Genomic DNA, 6,579 nt, shown 5'->3' with positions numbered 1-6,579 from the left:
GGGGACTGCTGTACCACCGTGCTGTAATACTGGGTAGTTTCTGAAGTTCCTCTAAGGATATGAGTATAAGACACATTGTTTGAGAGGGCATTTCTTTGATTACAAGCAAAATTGGATGTTTTCCCACATGCTTGTATACTAGCAGTATCTCTGTTTTTATGAATTGTCTTATCCACTTCTCTGTTAGTTTACTGGGGACTTCATGTTTTGGTATCAATATGTATAAGCAAGCATATTGATAATAATAAGCACAACATAGGCATGAAAATTTGCCTCAAAGATTTTCTCTAGATGATATTTGCCCTTTGATTTTAGTTATACTAATTCTGTCCGATGGTTGTTTTTTTCTATGATGTACAAAGTGACCATAATTTCTTTCATATCATAATTTCTTTCAACATAACTTATAAAGTGATCATCCCCTGTGCTCTCTTCATTAGGACGTCTGCTAAAATGGGAACAACATAGAGAAGAGCGGCCCCTGTGTAAGGATAAATTCATAAAGTATTTTATATTTTTTGTGGCAAAGATTCAGACACAACTTAAGAGACTGAATAACAACAACAAATGGCATAAGAATTATATCTCAGTGAAGCTGTTACCAAAAACCTCCACAAAAACCAAAAAACCAAACATGTTTTTCCCTCTAAAGCATTATGGTAAAACAAGTTTCATAGGGAGAATTTTATTTAAGCTTTTCATATCCATATTTACCTGTGATGTGTGATTGTGTGCTCAGTTTAACTCTGCAATCCCATGGACTGTAGCCCTGCTAGGCTCCTTTGTCCATAGGATTTCCCAGGCAAGAATACTGGAGTGGGTTGCCATTTGCTTCTCCAGGGGATCTTCTCTAACCAGGGACTGAACCCGTGTCTCTTGCATTGGCAGACAGATTCTTTACCACTGAGCCACCAGGGAAGCCCCTCATTTGTGATATGTGCTTATAATTTTCTTTTTGTGTGTTTTATTATTATCAGACTTTAGGAAGAAGATAATGCTTGCTTAATGGATCTTAAAGTAGTCTTACCTCTTTTTGCATTCTGGATGTTTTATACAATATCGAAACCATCTGTTTCTTAAAAGGATGAAAATTGTTCTGGTGGAAACATTGGGACAAGCTGCATTTTTTTATTGTTATCAAATAATTTCTTCAATTTCTTACTTGCTTATTATTCTTTTCTGATGTATATTTCTTGAGTTATTTTTAGTAATCTGTATCTTTCTAGAAATTATTCATTTTATGGAACATTTCCGCTTGTTTGCCTACAAGTGTGCATAACATTCTCTTTGGGTTTAGAGAAAAAAAATCTATTTTCTGTATTTTGTCCTATCTCCTTTCTCATTTCTAATTAAAAATGTTCCCCTTAATTATATTTGTCAGAGGTTTGTTTATTTTAGTAGACTTATCAAAAAACCAACATTTGAACTAATTTATCATTCTACAGCTTTATGTTTTACAATGTATTTATTTTAGCTTTTATCTTCATCTATTGCCTCTTTTGAAATTACTTTCCCCTGTAATTTTTAAATTGAAGGCTTTGTTAACATCAGTTTGGATAATCCCAGCCTGAATAGGATTCTGAAGCCCAAAATAAGTTATGGGGAGAGAAAATGATGTATTATCAGTACGTGTTTATCAATCAGGGATCCGCAAGAAGCGAAGAGCCTGCACCAGTGATTTCAATAGCGGGAATCCATTTGGGAACTAGTTAGGAGGTGCTGAAAGCACTGAAAACCCAAGTGGGCTGGTGAGATGACATAGAGATGAGCAACAGCAGCAAGCTGCTCCTCCCCACCCACACACAGCTGGAGGGACCGAAGAAATAGGAGGGAACGTTCCCAGACTTGAGGGAACCAGCAGCACAGATCTGCTGAAAAGCCCCAGAAGGCAGAGCTGGGGTCCGGGGTGGACAAGAAAAATGAAGAGGACAACCTGAAGTTTACTGTCCTCTTCTTCCCAGCCTCTGCCTGGGTGCCTCTCTTTGCCAGAAATTAGCAGGAAGCCAGCTGGCAAAGGAGCCTGGGAAATGTAATTTGCCAGGGTCAGGCTGAACTGGGAAGGGCAGCCCATGGACCCAGGAGTGGATGGTGACCGGCACAGCCACATTCTCTTCAGTGCAGGTGAGGTCAGACAGGTTTGTGATGCCAGCGCCAGGGCGGTGTCATATCTGTGAGGTCCTGTGAGTCTCAGCTTCTATACCCCTTTCTCATGCTCCCTGTCTCTCCTCTTGCTTTTGATCACTGAGCCCATATTAAAAAGTTAAGGCAACTTCTGTCCCGGCTCTTTCCCTAGTCGGGTCTCTCTCCTTTGGCCACCTTACTACCTACAGCCTTGATTCTAACCTGGACCTGCGTGCAGGGGTACCCACCCTGTTCTTTATCTCCGTTTGTGATTTTGCTGCTCAACACTGGACCTGGGCTTCTAGCTGCCTGTTGGAGGAGGAAATGGCAACCCACTCCAGTATTCTTGCCTGGAGAATTTGAGGGATAGAGGGGCCTGTGGGCTACCGTCCCCAGGGAAACAGAGTCTACACGACTGCACAACTCACACACACACACTCAGTCACACACACTGGGCATTTTGGATGCCTCCGAATCCTTGTAAATGGGATTTATTATGTTCTCCTCCCCCCAGATCTCTTCTGTCCCCTGCATTCCTCTCTCAGTTGATAGCACCTCCTCCATCCGGCATCAGAGCCGGCCAGCTGGGAGTAACCCCTTAAGCCTTCCGTCTTTCTCCCATCCCAAACAGGCCTTCACTCGTCTGCTCAATCCTGCGCCCTGAGATTGCTGTTTCTTTCCTCTTATCTCGTTGCACCTGCACCAGCTCTGGCCTCATTATTTCTCCTTTGGCTTCTTCCAGTTGTTGTCCCTTCCTCTATTCTCCTCTTGCTCCAGTCCATTCTTCATATTAATGTGAAAATGATGGTTTTGGGAGTACAGACTGGCTGCATTACTCAAGCTGTAAACTGCTGAAGGGCCTCCAGGTGTGCGAGATTGGCCCTGGGTGTCTTTGCTCTGGGATTGGCTCCTGCCTCCTCGGCCCACCCCATCTTTTACCATTTTTCATCACTGCTGTCTAAACTATTCTATGTCTTTGAATTCTATGCCTTGAATCTTACTCAGTTTCAAATTCCAGCTTTGGGTAGTCTTTCCTGTTGGGCCCCCCCAACACAGTCAGTCACCCCCTCCTCCGTGTTTCCCAGCACTTTGCTAATATCTCTCCTAGAGCTGTTAAATTTATTCAATAAACTGAGTTTCACAAAAGGAAGGTCTGAGTTCTGTTCATCTTTGTCTTCCCAGTTCCTAGAAATTTCCTAGAAATGCTCAATGCGCATACATATGTACACACATAAATAAGTACAATTAAAAATTATTGAACAAACACTTGCTTAATGTTTACAACCAGGCATTGTTCTGAACACTGTAGCAAGTTAAAACCTTTTAATGCTTATAACCACCAGAAGACTCAGAGGCTGTTATAGGTACCACTTGCCAGATGAGGAAACAGAGGCACAGATTGGGTAAAGCAGCTCGAAGCCACACAGGGAGTGAGCAGCCGAGCTGGGGTTTGGATTTCGGGGGTCTGGCTGCTGACTCTGGCTCTCTGTCCCAGTCTACCGCATCTCAGCAGTGTTAGCTGTATGATGAGGATGTGCCAAGAAGCTGCTTGATGGGCAAACCAGTCTGCTCTACATTGTAGAGTTCCCAGTGGTTCCGCATGTGGCCATTTCTTCATCTTAGTGTGTGTGCTCAGTTGCTTCAGTCATGTCCGACTCTTTGCAGCCCTTTGGACTGTAGCCCGCCGGCTCCTCTGTCCATGGGATTCTCCAGGCAAGAATGCTGGAGTAGGTTGCTGTGCCCTTCTCCAGGGGAGCTTCCCGACCCAGGGGTTGAACCACGTCTCTTAGGTCTCCTGTGTTGGCAGGTGGGTTCTTCACCACTAGCGCCACCTGGGAAGCCCTCTTCATCTTGGGGAATCCCCCAAAGCCACGGACAGTGGGTTCAGTGCAGGGTAACTTCTCTGCAGGCTCACAGGTCTGCTTAAAGTTTTTCTCTCTCTAGCTGGGGAGGCCCTGGGCTAATGATCTGAAGGAGCCCATATCTTTTGAGAGCCAGGTACCTCAGCTGGCCCAGGAGGCCTGAGGCTCAGGTTACTGTTGGGTTTTTTAATCTTGAATACATCAGACTGTTTCTTAAAATATTTTGGAGACCTTTTAGAAGCTAATACATGACTGTATTCTCCCCAGGATAGCATAGGTCCTGCCCAGAGAAAAGTTGGTTTAACTAGAGATTTATATGTCAGTTCCAGTTCTGAAGCTTGTTTCCACTTCTGTTTGGGTCCTCAATGCACAGGATTTCTAGAGTTCTCCCGCTGAAAGGATCCTAGTACTTAGGGCATCTTTATTGTGTGTCCAGCACCACCCTCTCCACTGTGAAGATATGAGACAAGTATAAATTGGCATATGGGGAGTGTCTCCCAGTATATATAGTTGCAGAGAAGAGTTAAGTCACATGCAAGAAGAATTAGGACAAGGCATGATTTTATATATTAGCATACAGTAATTAGTGTGGATTCAAGTGCCAGATTGAGTGATACCAACAATTAGAGAATAGAACGGCATGTTGTAAGATGCAGATCATATTAGTAAATAAAAAACGAGTTCGAGAAAGTAGACGAAGGCTGGGGTATGGAGGAGAGGTTTTAGGGGAGAGTGAGTTTTGACCTGAATAAGGCAGGAAGATGATAAATAATAACATGTAATTGAGAGCTTTCCTGGAGGAAGGCACGGCAACCCACTCCAGTGTTCTTGCCTGGAGAATTCCATGGATGGGAGTAGCCTGGTGGGCTACAGTCCACGGGGTCGCAAAGAGTCAGACACAACTGAGCAGCTAACAACACAACAGGTAGTGCTGGTAAAGAACCCGCCTGCCAGTGCAGGAGACATAAGAAATGTGGGTTTGATCCCTGAGTCGAGAAGATCCCCTGGAAGAGGGCATGGCAGCTTACTCCAGCATTCTTGCTGGGAGAATCCCATGAACGAGGAGCCTGGAGGGCTGTAGTCCACAGGGCCACAAAGAGTCAGACATGAATGAAGTGACTTAGCATGCAATCTTATTTTACGTGAGGGAAACTAGACCTCTGATTTGCTTCAGTTGGTATTATTTGGGTTTTCTGCTATGCTCAGCCAAACCTATTCCTAACAAACTTACTTATAATCTTCTTTGACTAGAATATAACCTTCATGAGTCCAAGGACTTTACTTGGTCCTTTACTGCTGGTAACTTTACTGTTACTACTAAATCCTGGGTACCTATAATATTATCTGGCACATAGTAGGTGCTTAATAAATATTTACTTAATAATGAATATATAGTAATAGAAAAAGTCAGATGAGATTTCCTGAGGTGCTATTTGTGGAGTATGGATCAACCAGGGTACGCTAGGTTTTGTTGAAATAATAACACCAGAATATCAGTGGTTTATACAATAGGAACTTATTCCTACTTAATTATAGTCATCTTCAGGTCTCAGCAGGTAGCTTTCTTCTGTGTCCACCATTCTTGGCTGCTTTGACCTTGTAGCATCTTTCCTCAAGTTCACTGTGCTTCAGAGTTCACCTTGGCAAGAGAAGGGATCATGGGAAAACCATGCTTCAGTTTTGAAATGCTCCTGCTTGGAAGTGACACATACCATTTTTGCTTATGTTTCATTGACCACAGTGGGTCATATGGCTGTGATGAACTTCACGGGGGCCAGATGAGGGAGAAATGGAAGTATTGGTGAGCACAGGGAGCATCTGTCATAGGCTTTATCCAGCCTCTGAAACCACTGGGGAGGGAGTGGGTAGGAGGCCTGAGCACACTCAGACAGGGAAGAAATGATAAGGAAATCCAACCAAGAATGCCAGTCCAAGCAGGGAGAAATGAAGCCATATGCACATTGATGCTTCTTCATTTTTAAATTGGGGTATAGTTGCTTTTTCCAACAAAGGTCTGTCTAGTTAAGGCTATAGTTTTTCCAGTGGTGATGTATGGATGTGAGAGTTGGACTATAAAGAAAGCTCAGCACTGAAGATGCTTTTGAACTGTGGTGTTGGAGAAGACTCTTGAGAGTCCCATGGACTGCAAGGAGATCCAACCAGTCCATCCTAAAGGAGGTCAGTCCTGAGTGTTCATTGGAAGGACTGATGTTGAAGCTGAAACACCAATACTTTGGCCACCTGATGCAAAGAACTGACTCACTGGAGAAGACCCTGATGCTGGGAAAGATTGAGGGCGGGAGAAGAAGGGGATGACAGAGGATGAGATGGTTGGATGGCATCACCAACTCAATGGACATGAGTTCGAGTGAACTCTGGGAGTTGATGATGGACAGGGAGGCCTGGCATGTTGTGGTCCATGGGGTCGCAAAGAGTCAGACACGACTGAGCGACTGAACTGAACTGATAGTTGCTTTATAATGTGTTGGTTTCTGCACAACAGAGTGAATCAGCTATATGTATAATACATCCCCTCCCTCGGGGACCTCCCTCCCCCAGTCCCCTCATCCCACCCCTCTGGGTTCTCGGCACCGAG

At 44.1% G+C, this 6,579-nt stretch overlaps 1 pseudogene; it reads left to right on the top strand.

Moving 5' to 3' along the window:
- The first annotated feature begins 426 nt into the window (after nucleotides 1-426).
- On the top strand, nucleotides 427-519 carry LOC113884048 (annotated as a pseudogene).
- Nucleotides 520-6,579: the final 6,060 nt, after the last annotated feature.

Source organism: Bos indicus x Bos taurus, chromosome 25 (genome assembly GCF_003369695.1).
Source record: "Bos indicus x Bos taurus breed Angus x Brahman F1 hybrid chromosome 25, Bos_hybrid_MaternalHap_v2.0, whole genome shotgun sequence".
Classification (NCBI taxonomy): domain Eukaryota; kingdom Metazoa; phylum Chordata; class Mammalia; order Artiodactyla; family Bovidae; genus Bos; species Bos indicus x Bos taurus.
This window is presented reverse-complemented; position numbering and strand designations above follow the sequence as displayed.